At 35.9% G+C, this 19,070-nt stretch overlaps 1 protein-coding gene across 1 annotated transcript in view; it reads right to left on the bottom strand.

Annotated features, from left to right (window-relative positions):
* Positions 1 to 19,070, bottom strand: part of LOC112045056 (uncharacterized) — a 65,415-nt gene that overhangs the window by 30,139 nt on the left and 16,206 nt on the right. The window contains exon 2 of the mRNA XM_024081110.2: positions 11,772 to 11,825. The gene's annotated coding sequence lies outside the window, so the exon portion shown is untranslated. The remainder of the gene's footprint in view (positions 1 to 11,771; positions 11,826 to 19,070) is intronic.

The raw sequence follows: 19,070 nt of genomic DNA, 5'->3' as shown, positions 1-19,070 counted from the left end.
AATGGTATTTATTATTTATTGGCTCAGATCTATAGCGTTTTTCTATGACGATGTCTTTCTGAGTATGAGTACACTATGAGTAGTAACTTGGCAGTATGAATTTCGAATATATATTTCTCTGGAGACGAATTCGAAGCTCACAAACGTCCTTACAGAGCAGCGGTTAACTCTTAAGAAATCTGTTAGAAAAACAGTGTGTTGTTTTGGAATTTAACGGCTAAGTTATAGTTGAATGAATAAAAATATACAAAAATTACTTGTAATATGGCAGACGAGAGAAATCTGTCTTAACATTTGAGGAAGTGAACGTTTGTGTCAAACACACATCCGTCATACACAGGGAGATGAACAGTGGGCCGTGATATGCACTTCGTGTCTCTTTGATCTTTCTGATGCGTCACTGCGCTTTGTACGTGACTTTTCTTTAAATCTTGGTTTATATAGATAAGTTATCTTGTCAGTAGATTGTCTTTCCATAAACTAAAATGTTGACTATACACAGTTCTATGAGATTTATTGTTCGTTGTCTTCCCCGAGTACTTTATTGCAACCCTCTTACTTCTTTAAGATTATACTCAAATCGTCATACCTTTGAAATGCATCTATTTGAGCTAGTAACTAACCCGAGGCGTTTGTCGAGTATGTATGATGATAAGTTATAGTATTATGACGAGGTTGCCTCAAACACGCTACCCTGTAAAGTCATAAAAGCACTCAACAACATGTATCAAGGAACATACGCAAAGGTACCTACTCTAAGTCCAATCGATTCGCAAGTGGCTTTGGCTTTCAAAACTTTAATCAGTTAGGTATACAGTAACTCAAATAAATGTACAGAATTTGTAAATATCTAGCAAGTAGTTGAACATCACTCGGGTCGCCGATGAGTGAACTAAACTGTTGCCCACTGAGAGGACAAAAAGGTTGATCTGGAGAAAGTTCCGAGAGTGGAGCGACATTTTCACTGACACTGCGGAGAATTGAGGTGGAAACACACTCATACTGAGCTTTTCTATAGGAAAGAAGAAGAAGAAGAAACGCTTAACTGCACACAAGATTTAAAATATTGGAAATGAATAGAACAAAGAATTAGCATGAATTGATTTCAAGAAATAATAATGAATTGCTGCAAGCCTATTAAAAGTGTAACCTTTATCATTATCAGAACATATTCATACAATATCAAAATAATTTTATATTGTATGAATATATTAGAAATATACTTTATGAGATTTTACTTGGTAATTTAAGAAGAAGTAATTTGATAGCACATTTAAATTATTATCAGTATGATGTAGAAACATATTTAAATATATCACAAGCACACGAGATATATATTGTAAGCGTGCCGTTTTTTTATAACCAAATTAAAATAAACTCTTAGTAACTCATTTTTAATAACATGCTATAAAACGAGTTAATACAATTTTTAATACTGACTTATATTAACCACAGTGTCACTCGCTTTGCACTTTATTGGCTGTTGGTATGCAAGGCAAGGTGGGAATGTGATCTCAATTGAATTGATGTGGTTTTAAGTGTGGCGCCAGCTTTGCCTTGGAGATAATGTCTTTATCGCGTGTCGGTTTTTGCGTTACGAGCTACTGTCTCAACTTGAGCATCTATAATGATTGCGAGCCAGTTTTACATCTGAACTGTAGCGGCGGGTCTACAATGTATCGTGCGTAGTGCTGCATCAGAAGTGGGATCTTGTTGGAATGTTACTAATGATCCACTTTCTCTTGCAATTGTTGATACAATAGCCCTTCTGCAATGTGTTTAACTGCCTCGCCAGTGGTTAGCTTATGTGGTTTTAGACCACGAGGTGCTGGGTTCGAATCCTTCTGGGTCGGCTTATATGAGATACTGAGTCTTTCTTTTTTCTAAAAAATTCTATCGTAAAATTCTCAATCACGGACCGGAGAGCACGTTAAAGCCGTCGAACCCACTTACTAAAATTAACATCTGATAGTGGTCGTTAATGAATTTAATATTATCATCCTAAGCCCGCCAAATCACATTGGAGCAACGTGGTGAGCTTAAGCTCCATATCCTCTCCCCGACAAAGAGGGAGGACTGATGCGGAGAAATGATAATGAATGATGATATGTACATAAAAAACTTTTCCTACAAGAGTTGAGCCCTAAAGTAATGGCCCTCGTTAAAGTGACAAACTACGGGGATCACTTGATGAATTTTTAAAATCTTTATTCCACAAGCGTTGTCCGTATTCAGGGGTATACTACAGGGACAATGGGATTTAAATTATTTTATATTCCGCAATAAAATCCGCTATCCCCCTATTATGTGGACAAAAAGAACTCCAAGTTGCCGTAGTTAATGCATGTCACGTATTATCGTAGTTAATGCATGTTTATAGGTGTAATTTAGCATATTTTATAATTGTTTACTTTTATCTAAAAAATTCATCAACCACAAAGTAATACCAAGCCGAATTTACTGTGGATGTGGAACTTGTACGATCACTTATGTATGTGGTGGAAGTCATGACGAGTCCGTGCCTCGGAGAGTACACTAAATCGTCGGTCTTGCATCCAATCTTTCTCTCTTTTCAACACATCGGACTACGATAGTCCATAGTGAAGAAACATAATTATGGTGCACTTATGAACCTACCTACAACTTGTGAACAATCGCTGCCTAACGAACGTGACCGAAGTTCGTATTCTTTGTAAAAGATTTTGTAAGATATAAGTAAACCGTAAACTGTCTTTCTATAACATATAATCTTATCACATTTGTGACACAGAGTAATCAGTAGAATTTTGTTATATGACTACATGACAGTTGTAGTATAACATTGTTGCGACCAGTATGACTGGCGCCTTACCGTGTGTAATTGAATGTCTTTAATGAGTTTATCGCATGCTGTTCTTATGTGACGAACTTAAGCGCTGCTTTACCACGGTCAATGAGTGTGGGAAAATTGTTTTATTTGCATCATTATAATTATAACAATAAAGTCTATGGAAGAACTGACACAAACTAGGAATATCTGATAACTTCAGAAGTCCATATCTTTAGTTGGATGCAGTGGACAGAATAGTCTTAGACAATTCCTTGGACCTGCTAGAACAATTTAATAAAATAAAGATGCACATATATTGTACAATTAACATTAATTCTTAATGACAAATGTAGATTAAGAGTTTGTGATAGCTGAAGATTTTTCTTTTACATAAGTTAAAACTTTATCAGTCCATGCTTCTACTAAAAGTAAGTATACGATAGGCAACTATGGAGTTTAAATCATGGAGGCTTTGGGAGGTAGCATTACGGTAACCGTATTTCTTTATTAAAAAAAAGACAACGGATTTTGTCACATTTTGTCACTATACCACAACCTTTTGATACCCATCATGATTTCTTTGCAATTTAAGGGTGTAAATAATATAGGTACCTCAGTAAGTGATACGATTAAATGAATGAAATGCTATCCGAAAGAATCCTGAAATAAGCTTAATTAACAAAATGTCGAAAGATTCTGAAATCGCTATGGATTTAGGCGCTTGTGGTATGGACCCCGGAATGTGCTTCCGACACTCTTATAACAATCAGACACCCTTGATTTTTCATCATTTGTAATACTGTTGGGAAAACTAAACGATAGATTTTATCGGCTAACGATTTTCAATTGCACATTACTTTTGACAATAAGCAAATAAGAACAAAGTTGTCTCTATAGATTTCTCAACTGAATTGAAAGTTACATTTCTGATTTCAATGTATCTGTTGAATTGATTACAATTCATTACGGTCACGACTACGTGTTAGCCTCGGATAGCGAAATTAGTTTTTATTTCGATCCAGGATTAATAGATGTTTATCTGTTGTCGCATCTATAATCTACAATAGCATTAATATTGTTAGATTGCTAAAATTGCACATCTAAAGTTAAAGAAGAAGAAACACTATTCACAAAATTCAAAATGAAAGATTTTGAAATAAATAAATAATTATTCTGCATCGGCTTGCAAAAGCGGCTTCGCAGCAATCTCTTTGTACCTAGCGTCACATTTCTGAAATTGGAATGGTTATACACCAAGACATAATAAAATTAGATTTGTACAAAAGAATTGGTGTGGGTGCTAAACTTGTTTCTACATTTTTTTAGAGATGAAGGAATGGCACATTTACCATTTGTAACAAATATAGCTGTTTCTATTACCTTCTACGAGTAGTTGACAGGGAATGAAAGCTCGTACAAGAGACTTTCTGAATTCAATCGCTGCCTTCTGAAATATAATTGACAGTTGTAACTACATGTTGTAACTTTACATTTTATGGGATAGGTACGATAGGTAAAACTCCAAATTTATCTACTGTATCTACTTGTATAATTATTGCAAAACATACATTCAGCTTTTCTAGAATAACGAAGGACTGGCTATACAAACTTTAAGACTCTATTATACTTATTTCTCCAGTAGGTAGTCCAAAGTCAATTGGCTGAACATATTTCAGTCTTTCGACTATTTTCTATGTGGCGCTTATTAGATTTAAACAGTTTTAACTTTGTAGTTAGTTCGCGAGATAGAGCACGTACAGCTGTAATAGGTACGTAGTATCTGTTGTGTCAAGCTCGAGGATGACACGTAAACTTGGCTATCTTTTCTATCTTTTTAATCATAACCATGTTAGTCTTCTGATATAATTATTGTTGCTCATTAAAACAAAGAAGCCAATTATGTAGTTACTTATTACTGTATATCTTTTGAAAAACCTACGCGTTATATGCCTTTTATCACGTTAAGATAAGGAGAAAATAATGGTTACAAAATATACTGTAGTATTACTAGCTGATGCTATGCGGTTTCACCAGAATAATTCCCGTTTGATTGAAATTGAATTGAAATCCCGAATTGAAAATACGGGGATAAAATATAGCCTATGACACTCACAAATGACGTGGCTTTTTAGAGGTTAAAGTGTATCCAAAGATTACTCACAACACCACAAAAACACTCTTTATAATATTAAAGTTAAAGTATACATATATGAGTATGTCTATACTTGATTCAATTAACTAAATAATATTTGAAATAAATGATATTAAATTTAAAAAGATACAATCTCTAAAGCTATTATATATATTTAAAACAAAGACCTGCTCTGTAGACTAAAGACTTTTAATTTTCCCGCTCACTTAGTTTGACTATCAAAAGAAAAGTTGAGAACTTTTGAAAGAGTCAAGATTCAAAAGTCTTTTCATTCGTCCTCAACTTTCCGAGCAGAGGGTGGTGACTGGCGGGAGAGGTGGGTAGATAGAATTGTTTTCCTCAAATGCCAAGGCAAGTCGGCGACCTTTTAAACTTTACTTCCTGCTTCTAATTTTACATTCTGAGAGAAAATATTTGCCACAATACTTACCTTCTTTTTTTTTAAATGTTGCAAGATTTTTTTTATTAATAAAGATCTACTCATAGTTGTACCTACGTTTGCCATTTAAGCAATAAGCCTATTCCGCATTTGGAGCAGCCTGGTGCGTCGCACGCATCTGAACTTTGGTCGCTAACTATGAGGCTCATAAAAAGGCTCAGAGTCACGCAAAGCTATGGATGCAAACTATATGCTTGCAGTTTCTCTGCGTGATCGAATGAGGAGATCCAAAGAAGAACCAAACAATTGCAAAGTTGAAGTGGCAATGGGCACAGTTCAAGTACCCAATGGGTGCTGGGGTCCTGCTGGAATGGGAATTCGCATCGGAAACCGCACTATTGGTCAATCGGTGGGCCGATGATATCAAGCAGTTACAGGTAGCCGCTGGATGCTGGCGGCTCGAGGCTGTGATGGTTGGAAGCCTATGTCCAGCAGTGGATGTCCATTGGCTGATAACAATGATAAGAAGAAAGGCCTGTCCCTGCAGCCATGCTAAATAAGCCGATGATGTATGTATTCCACTTATCATGCATTGTCGGTACGCATCATATCCTTAAGTTCTGTCGAGAAACAAAGTGCTCACGTACTGCGGTTGCATCGGTCAAGGTTAGGAAGGTATTACAATATAACCTTATGTTTTTTACTCCGCTGCGAATAAAGGATGATAAAAACATGATGACTATCGTATAATGAAATAAGTAAGTACAGTTTATTTATATTTTATACTCGCTATCTGTTTGTTTATTTTATATACCATAAAACAAAGAAACAATTAATAAAAGTGACTTTAAAGGAATAGATTAAAAGAACCTTACCGCTTCGTAGCAACATTATGATTAGCGAAGCCCGTGATTTCTTGCTAGAATATCTAGTGTTCTTACAACCCATTTTTTAAAGATAGATAATATCCATTATCGTAAAATTAACTCTAAACATAAATTAATTTCACCCTTATAGGAAATATTAAAAGTGGAGGGAGCGGGGGATACACCATAAAGAAGTGAAATGTTAAAAGTTCTTGGAGGTTCTATAGTTGTTGTACATGAGCCTACTAGTTTAGGTCTGGTAAATTTGGCTTTAAAGAGTCCAGCCCCGCAAGCATCCCAGAAAGTATAAAGCGTAATTTTTATTATATTTTCCGCGGAAGGGATATGAGAAATCATATTCCCAGTCGTTCCTCACTTAGTAAGCAGCCTTTCGAAGATCACTCTCTAGGTAAAAGTTGCCATTTCCACTAAGATCTAAGTCTAATGACTGGGTACGAGATTTGTCGTAATATACCTAAATATAAAAAAATACGTTTCATAATCATCGAGAGTCGAAACTCTTTCAGCTTTTGTAAAATGCCGAAGGTCTGACTATCACAGACTCTTAGTCCGTTAAAGTGTTTCGATGAATTCAAAGAGACAAGGAATAACGACCTCAAAGGGCATAATTCATATTTCATGTTTATCGCAGCCCTATACAACAGTACGTCTCGTATACTGTCTTGTACCGGGATAAATCCTGTCTATTAGGCGGTCCCCCGAGGGTGATACGCGTGTATAAACCACCATTACAGGCCGGCGCGGCGCTTCGTGGAGCAAATTAGTTTAAAGTACGCCCTTGACAGGACTGTGATTTAACTGCACAGTGTTCGTAACCTCATGAACATGGATAACTTCTAATCGGAATTTTATGTAGATACTGTATGGTTCTTAAACGATGCTAGAAAATGTTTTTAAAAAGCAACTTCCTCACTTATTGCCGAACCGGTTAGTCACTAGTAGACAGGCTTGAGTTTTCATAAGTGATTGTCAATTGCCCTGAAAACTTGAAAAATCTGTGCACAAACGTGTGCACGCGGACGGGCTAGAACTTATTGATAGATACACGGACGCAACAGCAGCAGATACTACGTCATGTACATATGTTGTTAGCATTCTACAAGGAAGGCCTACTTCGCCATCATCTCAAATCAGCTACAACTTTGAGCCAACGTTATACTTTAAATAGCATCCTGCGGCTAAAAGCCGAAACTAGGTGATTTAAGGAGCTAAGGCTCCACCGCCGAACATCTGCAGCGGCATTGTGTTTTGAATTTTTAAAGAAATTGCTTTGGACGGTTGCCAGGACGGAAATCTAGCGCATTGAACGAGGAGAACGAACTCCCTGATAGAATTTAAAATATTTTCAGTGTGTCATTTGTCCTCTTGAACATGATAAAAAGTCAAAACTTCTTACTTATTCTACTGAATACTGTTTCAAAAGCAACACACCAAAAGAGCAATTTGTTCTATCTTGGTATATTTATTTCTTGTTATCCAGTAATTTCTTCTTTATTAAACTAAAACTGTTTGACCAAGGCAAGTTTAATTCAACTTGCCTTGGTAGAACCTATGTCCATTTAAATTTTGGAAGCTAAATTACAACTGATATTCTTCGATTCTGGTATACTTGATATACTAAATACTTACGTACGTACTTTTCCGGACAAGCTATACTACAAGCTACAACAAACTTCATTTTACAAGCACTCTTGTACCGTAAACCTTGTAACTTCACCACCAAAGTTCTCAGATTCAAAACGCAATCTACTGAGGAAACTCGGCAAGGAACTAAGCCGTTTAATTTAACCTAACCTTTCTTTAAACAATCATAGCACATATACAGGAAGCTCGGGAGTATTTCCCATAACTTCAAGATGTTGATGAGTCCGCATAAACGAGTAGGAGCCGAAATGCATAACTAATATTTTTCTAATTTTAACTAAATAATAAAAACTTTATAGTTTCCATACAATATAATTCAAATAATTCCGACTATCTATGTATCTATCCTTTATCTATCATTGCATTTTAAAATATGTCAAACTGGGCTACGTCATAATTAAAAAGATGCGAGGGACACATTTTGAGATCTATTTACAAAAGAAATATTATTTACCCCGAAAATATTCATTTTAGAACACATGTTCTTTGAATATTTTAATCAATTTTCGGAAGTATTTCCCATAATCCCAGAGACCAGTTTTGGGAAACACTCCCGAGCACCCTGTACAGCGAAGTTGTTCAGACAATTACTTACATATTTGGTGATTGTTTAGTTTACTTACGTAGTGAAAGTGAAGCATAATTATTAATAGTTGTTGATACGAGAACAGTATGCAGGTGATGGTCATTATATAATGCAGGTATGTGTGTGCTGCCTCGCGCCACACGCCAGTGAGAGGGCATCTGCATACAATGCCTAGTACTTGACTTAGCTGTACGTTATCGGATATAGAACATTAGCATTGTTAGCATTTATTAAATAGAAAGACTTTCTATTAGAGTCCATCTGAATCAAGATTTTTAGTTCTCAAAAGAAATATTTCACCCCAAGTATTATCATAAATGCGAATATGACTTTGTTCTCTTGCATGTTTTAATCGCTAAACCAATTTTTAAAAAATCTTTCTCTATTGAAAAGCAACATCAGCAACCTTTTTTATACTTGCATTTTCTGTGAAACTTAATACCTACTCGTATATTTAAAAAAAAATCCGACTTACTCTACGCGTAGTTACGAGTACGTCCATTAATCTAAGCCACTCCGATTGAAGTCTCTACCACCGATCCGAAAAGTAAAATCTACCAGCTTTACAAGTTTAACGAAAATATTATCATTTTTGGGCAGAAAAGAGGAAAACCAAGATATAATTTAAGAATGACATGAATGTTTCGTCATTGTCAATCGTTTCTTTATTTCCTAGAACGAAAATAAAACTAGCTTTGCACACGGCCAACAGTATAGACAATAAAAATGGAAAACCAGCAACAATAAATCGTTAGAAATCCATTTTCACACGCGCCGAGTCGACCTTATTTTGCAAACATAATCTTCGGCAATATATTAAAGCTTTATTATCGTCGAAGGCTCCTCGTGGTGGACTGTAAAGGAAATAGATAATCTATTATGATGTGAGCTAATTCTGACATCGCGACCTTAGACTAATACCGGTTTCTGTAACCCCTCTTAAGGCTGCCAGTCCACCGAAGCGGAGCGAAGCAGCGGAGCCGAGAAACGGAGAAATACTAACTAATAGGATTGCACTAAATGTCCGCTCCTCTTAAGTGGACAGGGACTTGCGAGCTAGTTTAAAAATTCATATTAATATTACATTTATTTATTTAACATCCGCTCCGCATCCTCGCTCCGCCCCGATGGACAGACACAGTACGCAACTCCGCTCCGCATTAGTCCGTTTCTCCGCTACCCTTCCTCGCTCCGCTTTGATGGACAGGCAGTCTAAGGATTCTAGAGATCTTGTTTAAGTAATAAATTGGTTACATTTTTACTAACTTAACTTATTTACTTAGCTTAGCTTTATTTTATTAACTTAGCTTTAAATTTAGCCAATATTTATTACCACTACAGAGCCAGGCATCCCTCCTTATTAACGAGGAGATTTATAGCTCTCTCAATAGGTACGCTACTTGATGTCGACCACTATCGTTTGTTATAACTAATAACCGACGACATGAGAGTGTAACAACACTTAAGTTTCCAACTCCGGACTGACAATTTTCACTGAAATTTCTTAGAAGAAGGCAAAGGTCAGTATTTCCCAACCAAACCTAGAACCTCGTGATATAGAGTCATATATCCTAACCACTGGACTGGACCAAGAAGGCAGTCTCGTTGCCAGATTTTCATGCCTTGAGCGATATTCCCTATTCCCTGTAAGGAAAGAGTTGTGCTAGCTTCAGTCCCGCTGTTGGTTAGAAACAAAACTTCATGTAAATGACAATCAAAATACGCACAGTGATAGTAAAAAGTAACTGACAATCGAAATAAGCTACACCTTTATAATTTTTGTAGTCACGATGCAAGCGCTAGGTTTCAAAAAAGCGGCCAGATACAATCAGGCACATTGTTGTCCGCTGCACAACCTTCAGCTGTACAAACCGCAAGGTTGCCGAGCTCACCTTTCAGACCATCTCCTTGCGCCGACCCGAGCCAGTCTGCCAGTAGGTATATACTCGTAGATATAACTTCTTAACTATAGCATCAAATGCCTCGCTCGTTGAGTGGTTAACAGCTACGGATGATAGTTTATGTGGTGCGCTTCGAGCATAAGTGGTGGGCTTAAAGTTTTCTTATTTCTAATTAGGTACATATCAGATAGGAAGTGTTACACCCCCGTATTTCGGAATGTATGTCAATATGCCGTCGATTCCGTTGGAGTTAGTTGATATTCAAAGTCAAAAGTCAAAGTATTCCAAGTAAGCTCACTTTATATTCACACGTCAGATTAAGTTATATGTTATGACCCTTGCTAGGTCTTTAAACATAGGCTGATAATTATGAAGATGACGTCAACAGGAAAATGAGAAAAGATTAAAAAAATATTTTCAGATAATCTCAAAAGTACTACCTACTGTAAGGATTTTTTTAGTTTTTCTTAGAAAGAAGCTTTATCTGAGAGGGTAATACCTAACAGGTAAGATAAATCTACTCAAGTATAGTTATATATTTCTGCGAAATCGTTTCCCGAAAATCTAATCTTGAAAATGTGTACTCGTACCCAGTGGCGTGCATATAGTTTTCATTCAGGGTATGCACTAGTAAGAAAAATTAACCAAACCGGGAAAATCTTAATTTACGTACAATAAGTTATTTGATAAGTACATAGATGTGTAGAATAAAAGACCGGACACAATAAACTCTCGGCACATAGAATCAGTAAGTAAGCACGTCTGTATGTAAATCGAAATGATTATGTAAATTTATATATATATAATTACATAAACACTTTCATAATTTACGCGCCTAATTATTATCAATAACCGTTTTTATAATGAGGAACAGTACTTATCGATATTAAAAGTGGTATAATCATGCTTATGAATTCTTGAACTACTTTTATGGTGTTCGAATCTTCTCGTATACTAGTAACGACCCGCGGATCTATCCACATGGAAATTGTTGGTTTTTTGGACTAGTTAGCCCTTGTCTACAATCTCACCTGACGGTAAGTGATGATACAATCTAAAATGGAAGCGGACTAACTTGTTAAGAATAGGATGAAAATCTATAATCCTTTCGGTTTCTACACGATATCGTACCAGAACGCTAAATCACTTGGCGGTACGTCTTTTATAGATAGAATAGATCCGTTTATCCTAGATAGGAAAGATCCATTAATGTAGAAGGATGCCACATTATCTTAACTGTTAAGTTATTGATGCTTCTTAACTGTTAACTATTGTTTTATAAGTTATTATTCTTAACAACGTATTTTTCAACAGCTAATTGAAACGCTTTTGATGATTTGAGAAGTTCTTTTAAGAATGTTGCTACAACCATTATTGAAGATACCCAAAGAATTTTATTTAATCATTACTTACACTATTATTTCCAGTTTTTCACTGTATCCTTGAAGATCCTCCGCAAAATTTTACCTGAAAAAAAAGAATTATTCATTTTAACATTCGCAAGTGAAACGGAAAATGACTGCACACAAGTAACAGACCGTGTAATGGAGTAACACCTTAGTTTACTGCAACCGTTCGTTTCGTTATTTGTTTTTTTATTAATTTTAAAATTAACAAAAAATATACATAGATAATAATGCAGTTTCTTAAAATAAACTCAATGTAACCTTTCCCTATGTACAAATAATAATATACTAATATTATAACAATAAATAAGTTAGCTATTAAAGTAGGTAATTAGGTAGGTATTGTAAAAAACTGAATTTCACTCGAATTAAAAAATGTTTTTTTAAATAGTTTCCTCGGATGCAATACGACATCGATACATCACGCGCCACAGTCTCAGACCAAATATTGTATAGGACCTGCCTCGCTAGGTGTTACTTTTCTGTCAAAGTATATGATCGACGATCTAATGCGATTATAAAAACTGTCTCTATAGAATCTATGTTAAATAGTCATAATCGTGTTCGTTGGTTAAAGAGGTCTGTAAAAATACCTTTTTGTGTAGTTGAATAATGTAAAAAACGGACAAAAATTTCTAGTTTAGTATAAGATATATACCAAATCTGAACTCATTTTCCTCAGAAAATGACAGACAATTTTGTTTGTGACTGTGAGTGCGATGCAGGTCCTTCTATAATTGGTCTGCGGCCACAGATCATAAAGTGCACCAACGTGTCGCGATCATTAGCGTTCGAAGTTTAAAAATCTGGTTGGAAAAAAACAAAATCCAAACGAAACGGTACCAAGAACAGCGTCCAGTGTTTGCCTGTTTTTGCTCGGCAGCTGCTTGTGCAAACAAGTTTGTCGATCTGGAAAGTCGATCGGCGCTGACATAATGCGGCCTTCGCTGCAGCGATGAACAATAAACGTAGCAAGGATTTTTTAACGATTATTATTGTAGACCTTTCCATTTTTGTATTTATACCCGACTGCGTGTTGACGTAATATTAATGTTTTTGCTTCCATAATTCCATATTTATATTTATAGTTAAAGGTATTGCAGAAAACCTTCATGGTAATATGTTTCAAAATAAGCTTTCACATAAATGCTCTAAGTCTAATTGGTAAAATATTTTCACACTGTGTCCATCTTAATCGAAAATCCAGTTAGAATCTACATAGATTATACACCATAATGTAACACCTCAGTGTTTTTTTAATCTTATCTCGATGGGTCTATGTTATGATAAAAAAAATTCTGTGCTCACCTTACAAATTCAAACTTCATCATGTAAGCTTACTAGTAGCCTTTTTGACGCAGTCGCTAGTGCTGCGTTTCTCAACAAAGGTCCTAGGTTCGATTCGATGAGTCAGTTTACAATTATATGTTTTCTGTATTGACTCAAGTCTGCTCTAGTGATAGATATCGACCGTGGCACGAAATCAGTTATCGGCATAGACGTTAAACGTTTCGGTACGATGTCGCGTAGAAGCCTTCACTGGTGTGGGTAGAATAAGTACATCTTCCAAGTAAGCACGTTTCTATTACTGCATTGTTACTTACCATCAGGTGTTAAGTCGAGGGCTAATTTGACATTAAATAAAAAACAAAAGTCCTATCCAATATAAGGCACTGGTTCTAATTTAGCTTCCAATAGTACAACATATAATAACAAGGCAAGTTTAATAAAAGCTTAATAAAGATTATAATTAAGGCAATAGATTGCAAACGTATAGAAGGGGCAGCAAGTATCATACTCGGCTAATAAACGCCGCCAATTACAATTCAAGAAGGCTCCTATTATGTGTGGCTCCTTCCGGCGCCATTGTTGGCCGGCCCTGAGCCTTTCACTGCTGGTTGCAAATTGTATCTGGAACTTTAACAGATCAGAGTTGCCAGTTACCTACACGTACTGTGAAACTTAATACTGGTACAGTTAACGCCAGTAAATCAAACAATTTTTGGCTATTTTGTGAATATAACTGTAAAAAACCTGACTAAGATTTTTTGCAATCCTCATAATCCTGCTGATGTCCTTAAGTTTTCTTCAAAATCAAAATCAAAAATCAAATTTGTTTGTATTTGTATGCTGATCTCTTCTTAATATGTTTTTATTTCACTCGTATTTGTCCTTGTGGTGTGCAAATAAAGAATATCTATCTATATATCTATAATGGTTGTATGTACTAATCTAAAGGTTCTCGTATGTTAACCTTTTTGTGTAAGTTTTATTATAAGCAGTTTTCAGCAGAGAGCAGTGATAGATAGTGATAGCCCAGTGGATATGACCTCTGCCTTCGATATACGCCGAAGAGCGTATAGGTTCGACAAACTTTTCAGTTATATACATTTTAATAAATTAAGCATCACGTGTCAACGGTGAAGGAAAAACATAGTGAGGAAATCTGCACACATAAAAATTTTCTTTATAATTATCTAGGTGTGTGAAGTCTGCTAATCAGCATTGGGCCATCGTGGTGGACTATTGGCCTAACTCCTATCATTCTGAAAAGTGTCTCGTGCTTCACAGTAAGACGAATAGGGTATAGTTTTCAATCAACGAACAAAAATCCTCCGCCATGTGGTAATGTTTTTTGTTAAGCGGTTTTTTAACTAAATATGCTTTGGATCAGTACTCAAAAACATAACAATCTTGCTCCTCCTTCTCCTGTTCACCAGAGACAAATGAGATGTGTGTGAACACTGTAAACACTGGCGTGTGAGGTAAGTATAAGGTCGAATCAGTGAAAGACATCTCCGTTTCCTATCAGACCAGTTAAGATGTGGAATGCCCTACCTGTTTCCTGTGCCTTATGATTTGTGTTGTTTCAAAACAAATGTAAATAGGCATCTTCTAGGCAAATATTCTCTTACCTACACCTTACAGTAATATAAATATATTAGACACCATTGTAGTTCACACGTATATTTAGCTGCTTTTGGCAGCCTATCTGTATCAATCTGCTAGATGGCAGAATTAGGTATTGCAGCATTTTAAAGCTATTTATAGATAGTTTTAAAATCACGTGACTCTCTTGTGAACCATATAAAAACAAAAACAAGTCATAATATGATAGTGTTACATGCTAAACGTAGGATGGAAACTGGTTTGCAGATCGGTACATAACCTTTTGTAGCGCACCAGTTGAGTCTAGTGTCGGGTCGTTAATGTTCTCTTTAATAGCCAAACATAGATCTTTAGAGCGGATTTATTATGTTACCGTATCCGTATACGAGTACATAACCTAATAATAAAACAAAAGAAACCAGTCTGTACGTCCATAGTAGGTAATATGATTTTAAGGCCTAATTCGAAGGGCGAACTTTGATAAAGCTCGAAATAAGGCATCTAATTAAGTTTTGGGTAAAAATAAAATTGATATAAGGTCAAAGCATTAGTCAAATGCTGGTTGTCTTTACGCAGGTTTCAAAATAGACCTGAATATTAAGCCTTTTATTATTTATCGGAACGGAAGACCTAGTTCATCGTAAAAGCTCGGGGTAATTTCATTTAAATAAGGTAGGGAGGTGGTAGACTGAACATTCCTGAACTATATTTTATATTTACCTACTGAATCACTAATACTTTTACATATATAAAAGATATTTGCTATCTATTAATATTTAATGTTTTTTTTTTCAAAACAAATTCTTTGTTAAAAGTGTTACACAAAAACAAAAATTTTACGATTTTGTGTTACAATTACCAGATATGTTTTTATTTAAAAAAAAGTACTAATTTCATAGAGAGCCGTGATAGCCCAGTGGATATGACCTCTGCCTCCGATTCCGGAGAGTGTGGGTTCGAATCCGGTCCAGGGCATGCACCTCCAACTTTTCAGTTGTGTGCATTTTAAGAAATTAAATATCACGTGTCTCAATCGGTGAAGGAAAACATCGTGAGGAAACCTGCATACCAGAGAATTATCTTAATGCTCTGCGTGTGTTAAGTCTGCCAATCCGCTTTGGGCCAGCGTGGTGGACTATTGGCCTAACCCCTCACATTCTGAGAGGGGACTCGAACTCAGCAGTGAGCCGTATATGGGTTGATGACGACGACTAATTTCATATAATTATGATATCTATCTAGCTACTAAAATGCCTGATTCTACATTTTATCAAGCTTTTATTGAAGTTAGCTTAAACAATTTTCTTTTCAAAACCAAACCTAACGCTAAGCTAAGCGTTGTCAGTAAAGCGCTTAAATATGCGAGCTACTAAAACCCCGTCTACCCAGAGCTTTCATAAGCTCGAGGAAAATCTCATGCGGAAATTCAAGCCAAAGTATTCTCAAACAATTTTCATTATTAGTGTAATGTAAGATCTTTACTTTGGTCGTCCAACTGACCTACATACTCGGCTGTTATATTCTGTACAATGAAATATTGGAGGAGCCAAGCTTCTACAGAATTTGAAGTAAATTCATAAAGTTACTATGTACTTTAACATCGATTGAGGATAGTTCAGAATGTTATAGTTAAGTTAGTTGAATTTTAATTAAACTAGTGATTAACTGCAAACTTTTCATTAAGATTAGTAAGACATTTTCAAGTTCACATTTTTTTTTCGATTTCTGAACTGTAAGAATAGTGCCCTTCGTATATAATTTAAATACTATGAATAATAAATAAAAAATTGGATATTTTTCTAGAAAGTTCTCACTGGAATAGGTGTGTGAGTCAAATCTTGCAAGCTTCATTTGAAGACTTTCATGGGAAGGATGCCATAAGAACTCGGGAACTAAACATAATAAACTTATTTGGATTCTCTTGTAAGATAATCCCCATCTGAGAGCTTTCATATAAAAGCTTATTTAAGCTGTAGAGTAATTTAAATTCTAAACTAATAATGTAAAGAAATAAGATTTGACTTTTTTATTTTTTTCCGAATTTCCGAAACGAATAAGTACTCTCCCCAATTGAAAGTTACATTATCAGCGAGTAACACAGGGCATATTTTATCCCCATGTTCCCACGCGAATAGGAATACGCGGATGAAACCGCTTCGGGTCTGCTTGTCCTAAATAATTTGCAGAGTTCATTTGCCTCACTTCAGTTTATTAGATTATAAACATTATGCCCTTTTGTGATTAATGACCGTCGTGTGAACGGTCGGCTCCGGCACCAGCGCGACCCACTTTAGCATTTCGGGAGTCAGGCCGATGTCTTTGTTGTCCAGCCACGGCTCAGGCAATCAATCATACTGAGATTCTTTGTTATTTAAATACAAGTATCTTCTTTCACACTGCAGATTGTGAAGAGTCTATGGTACGTGTATGTACAGAAATATAATTGTTATAAGTACAATGATCTGGCTCCACGCTACAGGTAATAAAGCAAAAGTTTCTAAACATTTATCAAAGAAACAGCTATTGGAGTAGTTAACAGAAAATAATATAATAATACAAAAATATTAAATGATTCTGTACCTTTCAACCCATATTCGGCTCACTGCTGAGCTCGGTTCTCCTCTCAGAATTAGAGGGGTATAAAGGTTTTGCTCACGATGTTTTCCTTTACCGTTTGAGACACAGTTGCACATAACTTAAAAGTTGTAGGCGCATATCCCGGACCGGATTCGAACTTACACCCTCTGGAATCGGCGGCAAAGGTTATATCCACTAGGATATCATGGTTATGTAAGATATACATCGTAGCAACCACGATTACTCTGCTAAGAGCGTGCACGTCTATGATGATAAACCTATTTATTTTTAATAAAATTATATGAAATCAACGGGTTACGGAAATCCTTTGAATAATACTATTGAGGCTTTCGAAAAAGAAAAAGCATCAAAATACCTTGCTCACAAGATTATCGCCATGTGGAATGTTGAGTCAACTGTTATTGTAGCAATTAGTTGTTTCAGTAAATGGTCTTATAGCGAAAAGGTTCGAGCAACATCTTTATTATTAAGAAGCTTTCACATAACTGTTGGATCAAGAGTCGGATACAGAAGGCAGTTCTTGAGACGGCGCGTATTGTGAGGAGGTTCCTCACTCTGGATCCCATGTCCCACAGCGGGGGGTTAATTTCTTTTATAGATAGAAAAAAAATTAAGGCTTACATCCGATAGTAATTTGAGGTACGAGTATACGAGTATCATGGACAGTGAACGTGTAATAAAAAACCTAATTTTAATTATTTGTAAGTAAGATAGATAACAGATCTACTTAAGTAAAAGTAACAAAGTAAATTGAGAAAGTAAAAATAGTACCATTTTACACGTGAAAGTTACCATTTGTGAGAGCCATTATTACCGATGCTCTAATACAGTGTTCCATTGAAGCCGGCAATTCTAACTAATTCTGAGTAATGGTGGATCGCCTCCACTGCCGACTTCCAGCCGTCTGTCACGATCGGACAAACAACGCGCCGTCGGTTCGTGACTTGGGACCTTTAAAGCTTTCTTTATACTGTTTTATTTTTTTGTTGGACGACTGGAATATTTGGGATAACTTGTTTTCCTTGCATCCACTCCAGGCTTACCTTATTTTACCGAAAATTGCATCAAAATTCGTCAATTCGTCATTGTATCATAGTCAGCATCATAGTCATTATCTCCTTGCCCTTATCCCATCGATTCGGCAGTACGAGTATATGTCACTCGGTTCCATTCTCTTCTATAATTTGCCAACTTATCATTTACTCCTTTTATAGACATAAAAACCCATTTCATATAAGTACACTCCAACCTTGTTTTGTCTTTCCACTTGCAATTTCAACATTCGTTTGGTCACATGGTACATCATAGCGTTCAGTTCATCCCACGGCATCACATGTCCATACTAACTTAACCCTAAAGCCCCCATTCGCACGAGAGTTTTTTTAACGGACAACGTTTTTAAAACACGACGCTTTTTTTCGAGCAGTGTTGTATTTTCAATTATGGGCGTTGGAAATAGACCTTCATACTATATTTGAACGTTCTCTCAACTCTACAAACTTCAACTCTCGTGCGAATGAGGGCTTGCCTCTCAACTTTTCTGTCACTGACGCAATTTTTAGATTAAGCCCTCATTCGCACGAGAGCTTTTTTGACGGACGTTAAACCGATTACACTTAATGAAATTTGTTTGACCTTTTGATAAGTATGAGAATAGATTGTTAAGTGATTTTTTATCATACTACCCCCTATTCTAATTTAGTAATTTTCTATGAAAGACATTTACATGGAAGAACAACGTTTACCGGGTCATCTAGTTACATAACACCTATTATTACATACTTATGAATAACTCCATAGCGTGTTTACACACGTGTTC

This window comes from Bicyclus anynana, chromosome 7 (genome assembly GCF_947172395.1).
Source record: "Bicyclus anynana chromosome 7, ilBicAnyn1.1, whole genome shotgun sequence".
In the NCBI taxonomy this organism is placed as follows: Eukaryota; Metazoa; Arthropoda; class Insecta; order Lepidoptera; family Nymphalidae; genus Bicyclus; species Bicyclus anynana.
The sequence above is the reverse complement of the archived record's forward strand: the minus strand, read 5'-3'. Positions and strand labels throughout refer to the sequence as shown.